Genomic DNA, 16,945 nt, shown 5'->3' on the forward strand with positions numbered 1-16,945 from the left:
TGTTGAGCCTGTAAATAAATGGGTCAACTCCTCTTGTATTCAACAGGCAAAGAGAAAAGCTAACATAATACTGGTTTATTGATATTTTTACAAATTGGTAAAATGTTGAGCAAAACCCATTGTTAAATTGTTTTTGTCAAGCATATAGCACTGGTGCTATATGCTTGACATAAATAATTGTAGAAAATTATTAGACTATGTAACTGCAATTTCTAAGGAAAATTGTTTACACACACATATTTGTTTGTTTAAATATATGGTCACATGCAGCTACAGAATAACACTGAGAAGTGATAGTGTTCAGATGTCCTTTATCATGAACTAGCATGTTTCAAAATGGCTGAGATGTATATACTCCATTTTTTCTGTATTGAAGTTCAAAACTTGTCAGGGATAGCTATGAAAATGGAATCAAACTAGATAGTAACTTATTTTAATTATCTTTCATAGCCTTTCCAATGCTCTTAGGGGAAAAATAATGGTGGTACAGAAAAGTATTAGTAATGAATTCAGTCACTTGATTTTTCAATAAATTAAGACTTAAGGATAAAAATAAAACTCGTAATGAAAAGTAAATATTTTCTACCTTATAATTTTAATACACTCAGATTTTACATGTTATATATATTTGTGAGGCATAAGTCATTTTATATTCTCAAAATAAAATCAAATTAGTAGAAACATATTAATGAAATAAATTTATCCAGCACTTTCTAGATTCTTCTCCCCAAATTTGGCCATTCAAACACAACTACAGACCTCTAATATTCTGTTTAGTTGCTAAGTACTATCAAAAATGAAAAAAATTTGAATTGTAGTCAATTCCAATCCAAACTTTCTTGGTCAAACAAAAACAATTTAACAATGGGTTTAAATCAAGAATCAAATAAATAATGATATATCACCTTTTAAAAACCCATAGAATTGATTGGTTTATAAAAATACTAAGACCAATCATTAAGGCCAATCATGAGGTAAGTAGCCAAGAAAAACCCTGATCCAAATAATTTCTGCTTGTTATTTAGCTCTTGACTATCCACTCTGCACTGTTTTGTTTGTTTTTGCTGCCATCCTTAGCATGGTAAAAACATCATGCTTAAGGCTCTTTTATAAAGTATCGAAATGAACCTTTGGAAAAATGTGGTTCATTTAGGGGCATAAATGTTTTATGTTTTATGTCCGTTTTACTCCGCACTGTATCCCATTTCCCACTCCAGTGCCTGATCAGGTAAGTGCTCAAAAAATATTGAATGAATGAACGAATGAACGTCCTCTTGTCAGTGCTCAAAACATTAGAGAGCATGACCATAAAAATCTTACTATTTCAGACTATACAGAATAGTCTGATAATGGTAATACACTTTCCATAAATAGTTAATATACTTCCAAGGTTTTGCATAAGTAGGTAATCTTCAAACAATATTGGCTAATAATAAAATGATTCATTATTGCCGAAATAAAGTCAAACTGTACTCCTCAAAAATACCAGACAGGAAATGAGGAAAGGTATAATTTTTAGCTAACAAAATGTGATTAGTATTCTATTTGAATCATGGTTTCCCTTCTCTCATTTTATTGCCAGTTGAAAATTATTTCAAATGTTTCATCTTAAAAGATTTTATAATAGGTTTTCCAAATTTGTAGAAGTCCCCCAAAGCTAACAGGAACCAATCCTGATTCCTGGGTTTAAAGTATATACACTTTTCCTTTGACCCAGTAATTGCCTGTTGATATATCTGGTCTTCTCTGGCCAGTGGAGCTGATTTTATTGCCTATATGTTTTCCTGGCTTTTAACAGGCAAATATACAAGATGCGTGAAACTTATGGGTTAGTGATGAAATAATTATGTACAATGAAATTTGAATACAATATTTTGAATACAGTTCAGATTTAAATGCACATTAGCAGGAAAGCAAACAATATCACTTCCATAATAACAGAATCTAGAACTGTCATCATTGAAGGATCATCCCGTTGACCTCTCTGTGCACGTGTAGCTGATGAGTCCCAATCAAGTTCTTTAGTTTGGCTTTTTAAGACTTTCCTCCTGGGAGACCATTCTAGTCCAGATAGAAATTTAAGGACAATTACATTTGGAAGAAAAGTTTTACAGTGCATAATTTATAACTGAATTTCATTCTTTTATATCCCGTTGACTTAATGTGTAATTCAGTCAAGAAACAGAAAGAGTACATGTCAAGATATTTTGCAAATGTGATGTACTCTTTGTGGTGCCATATGGGCCATTTCTTTGTTTTAGCGTACAATTACTATAACATTCCCATCAATTTATTGAAAAGGTTCTTATGCTTTGATTTTTGTAAATTAACTAAGTAAAAGACAATATTAAATCAACTATACCCCTGCTTTAAAGCATGAGGTTATTAGCTAACTATGGCCTGTGGGCCAGATCCAGCCCCACTATTTTTTTTTAAATAAACTTTTTTGGCACCCACCCAGGTGTGTTCATTTACATATTATCTATGGCTGCTTTTATCTCTAAATTGAGATCTTATGGCATGCAAGGTCAAAAATATCTACTATCTGGTCATTTACAGAGAAAGTTTTCTGTAAAGAACTACTTTAAAAGGCTGTATACTTTAAAGAAGAATCACTGAGAGAATTGTCAATTAGAGGATATGATTTGTAGTCTTAAAATTCAGCTTAATTTGAGTAATAATGAATTCACACAACCATTTTATGTATAGTTTGCACTTTTAGAATTAATGCAGGTGTGTCTCTGAGAAAATACCTGGATTCTTAAAAGGTTAAAATCAGAAAGGGGCTTCAAGTGCTTCAAAGCCAGCTTCTTATTGTATGCACTTACTTTTCCATCCAGCCTCTCTGTCATCATGTGGAACCCACTTTCTTAGGGGTACCCCATTTCAATCTCTACTAACTGCAGGTGCTAGAAAATTATTTCAGATGTTTAAAGCAACTTCCTACCTATTAGTACTGATTCTGCTTTCTGAAGCCACACACAAATTGTTGTTTTCTATATAATATCACTGGTTTCATAATAAATACCTGATATATGAGGAACAGTTATCATTTATGTGTATATATAGTCTTGGTTTTCTTAGATTTATATTTCTTTTATAAAACACTATAAATTAAATTAACCATTTAATGGTATTTATTGTACATTTAACTTAGACTCTTAAGCATGAAGCTCATAAAATTTTTACAACATCCTTTAAAGGAATCGTTTTTCTTTTTTTTATAAAATAAAGTATGAATTAGAAATATTAAAGTAATAGTCTTGAATTCTGAAGTAAGAAGACTGAATTACAGGTTTGTACATCTATATATCAAAATTAAGTATTTTTCTTTGTAGCATGTTTGAACTCACAAATGAGCTTCAGATGTTTAAAAGTAATAAAATCACATTAAATGTGATTTTTCAAGTTTATTATTATAATCTAATTAAGATTATTTTACACACCGTAAATTAATCAAAATCTAGCATTAAACTTTTGATGACTACAAAATAAGAGTCATAAGAATGTATTTCTAGCAAATATTGATTTTTGCAGAATTATACAAAAAATATCTATTTATTATGCATACTACCCAGTGTATGTAATTAATAGTCAAATTAAAACAGTAAGTTTAAGTGGACACTATGGATCAAGAAGGCTTGCTAATTTTTTCACTTTATTTTTTAAAAACTAGGAATTCCTTAAGCAAGGAAATGAGATCATATTGAACATTAAAACATGAATATATTATTAAAAGTAAATTGGGGGCTGGTAAGATTATTTTTAAGCCATAAGAGACTTGAGTTGGAATCTTTTGGCATTTTAGTTAGGAAATTTAAACATGTGAGGACAGTTTTACTCAAAATCGCTTTTATTTAAGTTAATGCATATTATTATATTTTAAATAATCATATAAAGATTAGTGTCCTTGCATTTGAAAATTGTTTTAAAATTAGAAAAAACAAAACTCCATTTTAGAGGTGTTTATAATGTAGAATAGAAGATTGCATGAAACCGTACAAAAAGGACTCAACTTAATGTTTTCAGCCTAATAAAAATGTTGTAAAAATACTTGTAAGCTTGAAAATCACACTAGCTATTCTTGTTTCAAATTCTGTTTAATATATTGTTCTGTATGATTTTATAATAAACAGATTACTCCTTGAACAGGAATTAAGAATAAAGCTGCCAGGAAGGGGTTTTGTTGTCACAGTAGTTCCCGCCTCATGTTTTGTAAGAGATTTCATGGTCCCATTGTAAAGAGTAGATGATTTAAAACGTGTTCCCAAGATAAACTTTCCCATTGTCATTAATGAGGATGGATAATACTGAGTGACAAGTGCATTAGGAATGACACAGAAAGAGCTGTTAGATTTGTCAGAGTATATCACTTCAGGCAGTGACACTTGAGGACATTCTTTTTGTGGATATTTGGGGGGGGAGGCTCTGATTTAAAGACACCAAAGTTTGTGTTTGTTAATAGAATAATATATTTTACATTTTATAAATATATATTTTCCAGTATTTAGAAAATATTTGGAAGGTTATTTAGATTAAGTTCTTCCAACATTTTAATTTTCTTCTCTTATTCTGATTTCTTCCTAAGAAAGTCATCAAACTGTGCAACATTTAAATGTTAAAATATTTAAACAAAACTAATTTTTCTCTTTGAAAAAAGTCGTGATTTTTGGAATATCCAACTGAAGGAAAGATATTTAAAAACACGTAAATTTCTAAGAACTATTTTGCTGTCTTATTCCTAGATATGAGGCGTTTCTTCTGCATCACCTTGAGAATAAATAATTTGAAGTAAGATAATACTTGTAATTTATATTGTCTTTGTAAAAAATATATTACTTTAGAGAAACACATTTTAAATATTAATCAATGACCGATTAATAATGAATGGCTTTTCTGGTATTTAAAGTATTTCCAAACTGTAGTATGCCTCTCAATTTCGATTTTGAACATACAATTGGTCACTTTTTCGCCTTGATTCATCTTTCATGCTGCCAACCAAATTTTGTCTCTGTATACCTTTTTGACACTAATAATAACTGAGTCTGTGTTCATTTGAGTTCAAGATTTCCCAAGTGGCAGTTTGGAGCTAGGATAAACTATCTATCATGATTGCATACCACTAATCTGTCTCAACCCAACCACTCTATGACTGAAATTATATTTGACAGTTCACCTCTTCTTGATGAGCCTGAGGTGAACATAGCTACAGACCATCCCTGGGAGGACATGGCAACTACTCCATATGCTAGGGAGGGTCCTTTTATTTGTGAAACAAGACTTAAACTATGCCTGTAGCAGAAGGGAGATGTTTCCTTTCTCTCTCTCTTTCTCATCTCATCTCATCTCATCTCATTTTCGTTAAGATTACTTTTATACTACAAAACTTTTTTTATCCAAAAATGTTTGATAAACATTTTCTTCCGATATAGGTTAGTTTCCATGTAGTTAAAAACCATAAAGTCATTTTTAAAAAATATTTATGCTTTCTAAAATATTCTTATTTATATACAATTGCCAAATATCAAAGATTTCCTGTTAGTATTTTGACTTTTACCAGAATTTACCAGTTCTGGAAACAGCTCAGTAAATTTTTATATTAAAACAATGTTTCTAAGAAGAGTTTACTTCTCATTTTAACATAAAAATGTTTTCAAAATAAGTTTCAAATTCTTTACTTAAAAATTTTTGAAGTAGATTTGAAGAAAACAATAAATTGAACAGTGTAGAAGATAAGATTTTAATTTTTTTGATAAAGAAATTTAATTGTTATTTCTTATATAAATTTAATGGTCATTTTTACTATTACTATTTAGAGTCTAGAGAAAAATGGCTACCTAAGAAAAGAAACTTATTAACTGCCTTATGTCCATTTTATAAAAATACCTTTCCTTTGACATTAGAAATTATCAAACATTTCAGATGATGGACAAGGAGCTGTTAAAGCGCTTATTATTCATACCCTGGACAAAAAAAATCTGAAGTAATTTTCAAGGATATGTATGGAGGATTTAATAGTAAGGCTACTTTTAACAACCAACATGGAGGACCACGTGAACAGATTTAATTTGGAAAAGGAATGTTGAGGTTATTTAAACAAAGGCATTTGGATATTGAAATGGTTTTTCAAAGAACACATATGTAGAAATTTGTTATAAAATGGAATCTATTTTAGTCTGTCTTGGCTTGTTGAAATGTGATTCCACCTAAAGTTGTTCAGATGGCCTAAAAAGTTTTGCCTGTATACTTCTGTTCATGACAGCAAGCAATTAATAAGTGTACTCCTAATTGTCCTTTACTTTAAAGTTTATTGTTCCCTGGAACGATTCCTTTTAGTAAGGGCAGTATTTTCTATAACCATATGAATCAGTAGTATAATCACTACTGCATTCTGTGCAAAGCTTTTCTAAAGCACCTGTCTAATAACCATCATCTTTATTTTGGAAATTTATATAAACTAATTTCCTAGTCAGTAAATTAGTAAACTGTTTATATAGATTCTTTATACCAAAATAAATTAAATGAAAAAGTCTTACTTATACATTGACTCTAATGGTAGGCAACTTAATTTTGTGCTAAATTTTAACTTTGGCAGTAAAATCTGTGATCCATTTATCTTACTATACCAGTTACTCCTCCCATCTAATTATATGATCTTTAAATGTACTTTTTAATCATATGATGCATCTGCATGTTTTTAAAATAAAATTGCTTCCATTTTTCCCCCACAAGTATATATTTTCTAATCAGAAGAGTTGATATTATATTGCTTTACAGTAAATATTCAAAAATTTTAAAATGGTAATTATTGAATAATTATGATCTGAAAAAGTAATTGCTTCATTTGGAAAGCATAATTTGTTTATTTTAAATTTAGAAAACAACAGATTAAAGTGATGTTTTATATAATATTTTAATAATTAAAAATAATTTTTTATTTTGAGTTTTAATATAGTCTTTTTTCAACACTTATATGCCTAAGCATGGTACACCATGAATCCTATAAAAAATATGACAATAAAATCAAATAAAATGATAATGGCTTTTAGTAAATAAGTTACATAAAATTATCCTGGAAAATACTTTAATACCATAATATAAGGCAAAATTACTGTACTCTTCAGACTATTTTTAATAAAATGATTGGCATGATTCAAGTCACTTATTTGTATCAAAAAGGAATAATTCTTTCCCACTGAAACAAGATCCTCATCTTTGCTTTTGAAATTGGGATGAAATTCCGTGTGTGTGTGTGTTTGTGTGTGTGTGTGTGTGTGTGTGTGTGTGTGTGTGTAAGAGTCCCATAGGAAAAAAATGTAAGAAATTCTATCAGATTTTTAATATCCTGACCTGAATGAAACAGTTTCATATTTCAATATAATATATATACTGGGTCAATTAAAATTTCAAGGACTAGTTATGTGAGAGCAAGATCAACCATAGATTTTTATTAATTCATTCTGTAAATATTTATGGAGGTAATTTTAGGTGAATTTTTAATCTAGTCCGATGTATTTTATTAAAGTGATGTCCTTAAGATCTGGCCTCTGATGGAAGGGAATGGGTTCTTGCCATCTGCAGCGGCATAGATGGACCTGGAGGATATAATGTTGAGTGGAGTATGTCAGGCAGTGAAAGACAGATGCAATGCGATTTTGCTTTTATGTGGAATCTAAACAAAATAAATAAACATACAAAACAGAAACAGACTCATAGATACAGAGAACATTTTGATGATTGCAGATGGGTGGGGGGTTCAGGTGGTGGGTGAAAAGGGGGAAGGGATTAAGAAATACAAATTGGTTGTTACACATTCGTCATGGGGATGTAGGGTATAGCATAAGGATAATAGTCAGCGACATTGTGATAACTATGTATGGTGTCAAATGGGTACTAGATTTATTGGGATGATAGTTGGGAGAGGGGTTGGGAGGAAGGGTGAACAAGGTGAAGGCATTAAGAAGTACAGATTGGTAGTTAAAAAATAATCATGGGTATGTAAAGTAAAGCATAGGAAATATAATCAAAACATGGTGATAACTATGTATAGAGCCAGGTAGGTACTAGACTAGTCAGGGGGATCACTTCTTAAATTATATAAATATCTAACCATATGCTGTACACCTGAAATGAACATAAAATAATATTGAATGTCAGCTGTAACTGAAAAATTAAAAAAGCAGGGGGAAGGTGAAGGGGAACAGGAGTTCCACATTTCCAGGTATAAAACAAGTAAGTCATGGAGATGTAACATACAGCATGGGGAATGTAGTCAATAATATTGTGACAGCGTAGGACGGTGTCAGGTCGTTGCTGGACTTATGGTGATCAGTTCTTTAGGTATATAAATGTTGAATAACTATATGTGTACCCCTGAAACTAATATAATATTGAATGTTAACTATATTTTTATTAAAAATCTTTTTAAAATTAAAAAAAAAAAAAGATCTGTCCTTTGGCTGCCTCTCCGGCCTCATCTCTTGCTGGAACTCCAAGCTGCATCCTGAGTCACATGCAGTCCCTACAAGGACCCATTCTGTTGCTTCCACGTGTTTGGTAAACAGTTCCTGAAAGAACTGTTCTTGTCAGGTCAATCTCATTTTTCCTTTAGTTCTCAGCATCGATGTCACTTCTTCTAAAATACCTTTCCTGATGCTTTAAGACCAGATTAGGTATTCTATCTCTGTACTCCCAGAGTACCTTGTAATTATCTTTATTATAGCACTTACAACATAATTTTAATTCCCTGTTTCCTTTATGTCTCTCTATCGCTTTACCATACCATAAGCTGGTGGCAGAAACTGTGTTCTGTTCTCATTCACTAATGCATACACAACACCTTACACAAAACCAACTGAGCATTTAAAATGTATCCTTGAAATAGAGGGGAGGTGCCAAGTTGATAACATCTTGATAACATTGGATAGTAACATCCCATGGGCTTCCATATTAATTGTTCCTAGTCAATTGACATTTATATCTATTATCACTTGAGTGAAACATGATTAATTATTTTATGATAATTTGAATCATTCTTTAAAATTCAGTTTGGAGGTGTTGTGTCCAGGCCGTCTTCTGCTACCATTCCTTTAGAGGATTTGGAGCCACTCTGCTATTAACGGAAGATGATTTCTCCTTCCAATTCCTACATAATAAGCCTCATTGTTTTCTATGTAGGAGACTCCTCGCTCTCTCTAAGAGTAATAATTTTATGCTGCAGACATCAGAGATGAGGACAAAAATGTCACGTTGTGATTCTGTCGCCATGACACACTCCACAATAATACAAAGTGAAAAATTAAAGCAAGGAGAGCCTTTCACTTTTTCGACAGTGTCAAAAGCCATGTTTCTCAGGTTTTTCCTCTAAGTTGGGCCTTAAAATAACCATTTTTATATAATTTAGAAAGTTATAATTATATCTTCAAATTTTTTCTTCATAACATATTCACCTCAAATCACTCTTTTTCATAAGGTTTTTTTTTCTAACCAAGAAATAGTATAGTTCCCACTTTTTAATTAACTCCTAGCTATGTTCAAGTTGGAGATTTATTGCCTTAATCTGTATGTAATGTGTTTATCACTTAGGAAACATTAAAAAAGAAAGGGTTAGTAATTTTGTATAATGCTATAATTATATCTTTCATCAGGATAATTCTGTAAAAGTAAATAAAGGTAGGGCTAAGATAATACCTAATTTAGGATGCCTTTCAAATGTATAATGCTTATAATTAAAGATTTCAAATAGAAAGTTTGGTTTCCTTACACATCAGCCTAATTTTCAAAATAAAACCATAAAGGTTAGCTGAACATTTTCTTCATTTAAACATTTACACATTGAATCACAACTGTCCACTTAGAAGCTTTATATATTTAAAAAAAAATTGTTAGTGTCTTTACGCTAGAGAATGGAATTTAAAAGATGAATTTTATAGCTCAACTAACGTGCAAGGTTGAGAACAGAAATACTTTAGCCTACTACCATTAGAAAATATTTAAGATTTACAATGGGAATTATGTAATTATTGACTTCATATTACTTAAACCATTGAAAGAAAATATCACACATTATCAGTCATTAAAAGTAAATATGCACTATGCATGATTTCATAAATTTAAAACATTATAAATGATAAGTCACTAAATTGAGATGTAAATAAGATTTTATGTCTTTATAAGCAAGGTATTTTCCCACTTTACTACTTACTTCCAAATGAACTAAAAGACATATAACAAAAACCTAACTTAGCTTATCACCTAATAGGCCTCACAGACACATATTCATACTTAGATGAAGATAATTAAATATTAACTGATGACTATAAATAGTGCATTCTTCAGCTGTAATTTCTGATACAGATAGGAAAACCTAGATAGACACCTCTCTGTGTAGGTTACCCCATGGTCTTCACCAGCCTGTTCAACTGAACCTAGTCTTAAATGATGACAGTGGAGCCAGCATGAGTGTACTCCATAGTCATAACATGATTCAATCAAGTAAAGGGCTTCTCTACTGCAGAAGTTTCTAAGGGACTGTACAGTTGTCAGCATTTTGTTATAATGGCACTTGTTGTAAGTGGTGTTTATTCTGTTAGTATAAAAATTGGCATATAACTCCTCAGATATGATTTTTATTGAGCATAATGTGAATTAGAAACAATACTTCAGTCAAACAGCCATCACATACATAGTTCGTTTACTATACAATCTAATAACATTCTCCCAAATAACTTCTGTATAAACCGATGATGTTGTTACGTTTACGTATGGAAGAGTAAAACCCAGAAATTAGTAAACTGTCATGATATAATGGTAGTTTTCATAAGATCTCATATGTGATATTTTGGATGCATAAATTCTAATCCATTAACATCATAACAAACTCTACTTCTTTGATTGTCAAAACTTTATAGGTATAGATACAAATTATTTAAAAGAGAATACCCGGAAATATATGTTGAAACATGCCAAATATGTTTGGAATTTCTACTATACAATACAATGTGTTAGTATTTACTTCTTGAGTCTTTTGATTATGTATCGAATGAAATGATAATTAGCCCATCGTTACTTTATTTAACAGAACCAGAGAATGATTTCTTAGAGATGCTATTAGACTACAAATTATTATTTAAGATTGCCTGTGACATAAGAGACGTATATATGACCATAAAAGCAAGCCAAAGTATGACCTTTGGAGGTATCCAGTATGGATAAGACCATTAGCAATTCATTAGTCTGTTTACTTCATTAGACAAAGTCCAGTCACTGCTATTGTTTTTTTAATATAAGTGAGCAGTACTACAAGATCTGTGTAGAACCTCTTGAAAATTTTATTTAATAGAATATTATTTAATACACCTTTTAGAACATTTTAACATTGTAAAGCATTTTATTTAATAAAGGATTCACACCAGATCATTGAAGATACATTCTTCACTTACTAAATATAAAAAAAAATTCCCTTTGAGTTGATGTGTTAAATTGCTTGCATGCTCTTGGCATTTTAATAGGAAAACCTTAAGTGTGATGCCACCAGTCACCATCCTGTCTTCAGTTGACACGTTTCCTTTAATAAAAGAAAATGGGGAAACGTATTTTTATCTGATTTGAATAGAAGTCTGTGTTATAAGTATATTTGGGAAGCTGTGCCAAAACACTGGATATGGAAAGTTTATTTATAAACCGGTTACTATGAGTTACCTTTTTAGCTTAACCTACCAACCATTTTTTTTCATTTTGCCAGTTATGCATTTTAGGGTTGGAAATAAATGGAGCTAAAACATTCTCCCTGTACCATTAGGGTCTTCACGTAAGGCCTGTTTGAGAAATGCCAGGGCATGGTTTTTCTCTCAAACCCAAAGACACGAAATTAAACATGATTTATTCAGGATTTATTCTGAAACAATATAATTTTACATTTATAAACTGAATTAACATTCTGTTCATATTACTAAAACAAACTGAGTGTACTTCCTTATATAGTATCAGTAACAATGTCTTCATTAATTCGGGTTTCTAGTAACTAGTTGTTGTTTTTTAAAAAAAAGCACCTGGGATTGTTAAGTATGCTAAGTGCATTTGTACATGATGTGGTAGTAATGAAGCTTTGGAAACTACTGAAGCTAAATGCTCGGTAATTGGTGTAACCCTCTTTTTCCTATTTTGTTGCTAGTCTTACAAACAGTCGTTGTTTATCCCTCTGGTTTCCTTAGCACATAAATTCTTCACAAACAGGGTGAGGGGAGGGGAGGGATGAGATTGTGACAGATTAAACAGATAGAGTTTTGCTCCCAGCAGTCATGAGAAGGTAGTGTGACATAGCAATAAATACACTTAAACTTTTTAAAAGTATATATTAAGCATGTGCACATAGGACATAGCCTTTCAGATTTGCTTCTTTCACTTAGCAGTATGTATGTGTTTCCTCCATGTCTTTTTGTGGCTCGATAGCCATTTCTTTTTATCACTAGATATGTTATTGTACAGATGTACCACAGTTTGGTTTTCCATTCTACCTATTGAAGGATATCTTGGTTGCTTCCAACTTTTAACAGTTATGAATAAAGTTGTTATAAACATTCATGTGCAGGTTTTTATGTAGACATAAGTTTTCAATTTATTTGAAGTATCGAGGAGTACAATTGCTGGATTATATAGTAAGAAAATGTTTAGTTTTGTTAGAAGCTGCCCAACTGCCTTCCAAAGTGGCTGTACCATTTTGTATTCCCACAAGCAATGAACCAGCGTTCCTGTTGATACTCATTCTACCAGTGTTTGGTATTCTCAGTGTTTTGGATTTTAGCCATTTTAATAAGTATGTAGTGGTATCTCATTGTTGTTTTAATGTGCAATACCCTGATGACATATAATGCTGGGCATCTTTTCATATGCTTATTTGCCATCTGTGTGACCTCTTTGGTAAGGTGTCTGTTCAAATCTTTTGCCTATTTTTAATTAGACTGTTTTCTTATTATTAGATTTTAAGAGAGTTTTATATATTTTTGATGCTAGTCTTTTATCAAATCGGTGTTTTGCAAAGATTTTCTCCCAGTCTATGGCTTGTCTTTATTATTTTTTTGTGTTTGTTTTTTATATTAAAATTTATTGGGGTGACAATGGTTAGTAAAGTTACATAGATTTCAGGTGTACAATTCTGTATTACATCATCTATGTCTCACATTGTGTGTTCACCACCCAGAGTCAGTTCTCCTTTCATCACCATATATTTGATCCCGTTTACCCTCATCTACCACCCTCCCCTCCCCTTACCCTCTGGTAACCACCGAACTGTTGTCTGTGTCTATGAGTTTTTGTTTGTTTGTTTGTCTTGTTCCTTTGTTGCTTTCAGTTTTATATCCCACATATGAATGAAGTTATATGGTTCTCGACTTTTTCTGTCTGATTTATTTCACTTAGTGTAATAATCTCAAAATTCATCTATGTTGTCACAAATGGCACTATTTCATCTTTTCATATGACAGAATAGTATTCCATTGTGTATATATACTACATCAGCTTTATTTAGGGTGTCCAAGACATGGAAATGACCAGTGTCCTTCGATAGGTAATTGGATAAAGAAGATGTGTTATATATACACAATGGAATACTATTCTGTCTTCATTCTCTTAACAGTGTCTTTCACAGACCAGAAGTTTTTAGTTTTAATGAAGTCCAACATATTAATTTTTTTTCTTTCATAGACCATGCTTTTAATGTTGTATTTAAAAAGTTATTGCCTACACCTGAAACTAATTTTAAAAAAGAACCTTTAAAAAAATAAATAAAATAAAACGTCATTGCCAAACCCAAGATCACCTAAATTTTCTACATTATCTTCTAGAGTTTTATAGCTTTTTGTTTTACATTTCTATCTATGATCCATTTTCAGTTAGTTTTTGTTAAAGGTATAAGATCTATATCGAGATTCTTTTTTTGCGTGCAGATGTCCATTTATTCCAGCACCATTTGTTGAAAAGATTATCTTTATCTTCTCCATTATATTGCTTTTGCCATTTTGTCAAAGATCAACTGACTATATTTGTTTGGGTCTATTTCTGGGCTCTCTGCTCTGTTTTATTAATCTAGTTGTCTTTTCTTTCACCAATGCTATAATGTCTCGATTACTATAGCTTTATAGTAAGTTGAAGTCGGGTAGTATATTTTGAAGTCAGGTAGTAAAGTCTTGATGTCAGGTAGTTTGCTAGGGCTGCTAACAAAATATCACGGACTAGATGGCTTAAACAAAGGAATTTTATTTTCTCACAGTTCTGGAGGCCAGAAATCCAAGATCAAGGTGCCAGCAAGGTCGGTTTCTTCTGAGGCCTCTCTCCTTGGCTTGTAGCTTGTCGGCTTCTCCCTGCCTTCACCTGGTCTTCCTTCTATGTGTGGACATGTCCGTGTCCAAATTTCTTCTTATAAGGACTACTCGTATTGGATTAGGGCCTACCCTAAAGAATCACAACTTAATTACCTTTTTAAAGACCTTATCTCCAAGCATAGTTACATTCTGAGGTACTGAGGGCTAAAGCTTCAACATACAAATTTGGGGGTGCTGGGAACAGTTCATCCCATAACAGATAATGTCAGTCTTCTGAATTTATTCTGTCCCTTCAGTACTGTGTTGGCTACTCTACGTCTTTTGCCTTTCCATGTAAACTTTAGGGTCAGTTTGTCGATATCCACAAAATAACTTGCTGGGATTTTTATTGGGAATCTGTAGATCAAGTTGGAAAGAACTGAAATGTTGACACTATGGAGTTTTCCTGTCCCTAACACTAGCTCCTCCTGCAGTTGTGTAATCTCAGAACTTCACACTGGGCTTTAGCAATTCATCGTTTACAGTTTGGGTTTTCCTTCTCTAGTACTGGTTCCTGGAGATTTTTATCGCCAGGCTTCTGCTCTGGTAAACTGTGGGTCTCTCTATCTGTCTGTTATTTCTACAGTTTGGGGCAGGGTGGGGCCACAGTGGGCCCTGTGAACTCCGTGCTCTGATGAGTCTAAGAAGAGTTGTTGATTTTCAGTTTGTTCAGCTTTTTTCACGTTGTGGGTATAAGAGTGATGACTTCCAAGCCCCTTGCATTCAACACCTGAAACCGGAACTCTCCAAGGCACTTTGTATTATTGCAACAGCATCATTAACAAAAGTAAGCATGTATTGGTTCCTTATTCTTCAGAAAGAACTAAGTTAGGTATAATATATTATGTCTTAAAACTAGCAACAATCCTATTTTGCCAAAATGATATTTATGAAAATATTTCTATATTTGCATCTTAAGTTTTTAAAACATATATACCCTAGTGTTCCAACCATCAGTCTACAGTCAAGCGAGAAGAAGGGGTTAAGGGAAGGGAGAAAGGAAAACTTTCCAGATATCCCCACCCTGCCTACAGGCAAGCCCTACAGGGAAGGTAAAAGTTCTTAGCTATTTCTGTTGCCTCTCTCCAAAGAAAATCAGGAGATGGTGACCTAAAAAGAGCAGCAGGAACAAATCTTTGCTACTCTGAAGTAAAGAGATAGTGGAAGTTAAAGATAGAAACAGCAGACTTGGGCTGTACCCACCAGAGCCTTTGATGCCAGGCTGAGGCATTACAATTAATGTAATAGGCAGTGGGGAGCTAGTAAATGTTTCTGAGCAAAGGAGTGACGTCATGGGTACTGACCCATCATCGTATTTTAATTTTCTAAATAAAATGATTTTAAATTTATTTTATAAAGAGTTTACAATAGATACATATTTTTAATTGTACTATACTGATAGATAACACTCAGCTATAAATTAATCCTGTTAAGACAGTTCTATAAGGTGGGTCATTTTTCTGATATTGTTCACCATGGCACCAGAATGTTGATTCTGTAAGGTCCACCCAGTCTAGATATCTGTATAAAACGAAATCTTTATTTGGTGTCTTCTAAAAGACTTAAGAATGATTGAACTATCTATAATGAAAACAACAAACAATTTGTTATACAAGTCACATTATTAAAATGTTTCCCTTTCCTCCTTAGTTAGGAGCTAATGCTACCTTTCTAGAGTGACCGTATAATTTTTCTTTTGTCTTGATACAACTAAAGAAGTATTAATAATTAGGCCAGGACAGTACGAGTAAACCAGGGCTTGCCAGTGTGGCTAAGGGAATAGTTCTGGTACAGTTTGAAGCCTCTGGGCTCTCACATTTTTCTTACCCCAGGTGGTTGGCTTTGCAAGAGGATGTCTGCTTCTTTCTCAAAGGCCAAATAAACCAATCCAGTTTTGCTTGTCAGCTCCAGGAATAGCTGCATACGCGCTAGCCCTCTGCCTCTCTATCATTCGTCTCCCTGGTGGCCACGCGCTCTCTGTGGATCAGTGTTCTTCTGTTCAAAGCTGTATGTTCTCTTCATGTTGTGGTCCTGAGGAAGGAAGAGTAAGGGAAACTTTTTAATTCCCTTTTTGTGGGAAAGGTCATTTCTGGCTTGAAGTGGGAGCTGACTTCAGTACAAATCTCACATTTTCATAGCACTGTAATCTTTACTGAGTGACACCAATAAAAATCTCCCAGGAAACATGAGCTCAGAACATTCTTATTGAATCACGTGATGCCCAGGGTTCTACAATTTTATTTTTTAAATGTACAGATGGGGGAAATGTGCAGACAAAGCATTAGAGAGGTTATTATGCTGAAGTATCTTATTCTTATGTAGAATTTTGTGTTCTTCTCCTTGTTCGCATCATATATCTTTCTTCCCCACATATTCTTTTAATTATCTCTCCTCTATGGTTTCTGCTAAACTCTACCAGTTCTCTTACAGCCTCTCTGAATGTTCATTTTTCTCTTAGTGTTCTTCTTTCTTTTATCCCCCCGAAGTGATAATGGTGGATTTAGAAAATATTCACCCCAACAATAGCCAAGACTTAATGAGTGTTTACAGTGTGCGAGGCACTAGGTGAATTATACATACTAACTCAC

General features: G+C 32.6%; 1 protein-coding gene and 1 long non-coding RNA gene across 7 annotated transcripts in view; one reads left to right on the forward strand and one right to left on the reverse strand.

Moving 5' to 3' along the window:
- ELP4 (elongator acetyltransferase complex subunit 4) overlaps positions 1-16,945 on the forward strand; it is a 213,965-nt gene that overhangs the window by 111,060 nt on the left and 85,960 nt on the right. The window lies entirely within an intron of this gene.
- LOC141572255 (uncharacterized) overlaps positions 1-16,945 on the reverse strand; it is a 105,864-nt gene that overhangs the window by 15,957 nt on the left and 72,962 nt on the right. The window contains exons 2-3 of one of the 3 annotated variants that reach the window (XR_012497560.1): positions 16,185-16,388; positions 10,748-11,566 (exon numbers count right to left, since the gene is read on the reverse strand). This is a non-coding gene — a long non-coding RNA (uncharacterized LOC141572255). Of the gene's footprint in view, positions 1-10,747; positions 11,567-13,844; positions 14,449-16,184; positions 16,389-16,945 lie in introns of those variants that run through there. The other 2 variants (XR_012497562.1, XR_012497561.1) reach the window with 2 other exon arrangements.

Source organism: Rhinolophus sinicus, linkage group LG06 (genome assembly GCF_036562045.2).
Source record: "Rhinolophus sinicus isolate RSC01 linkage group LG06, ASM3656204v1, whole genome shotgun sequence".
NCBI classification, from domain to species: Eukaryota; Metazoa; Chordata; class Mammalia; order Chiroptera; family Rhinolophidae; genus Rhinolophus; species Rhinolophus sinicus.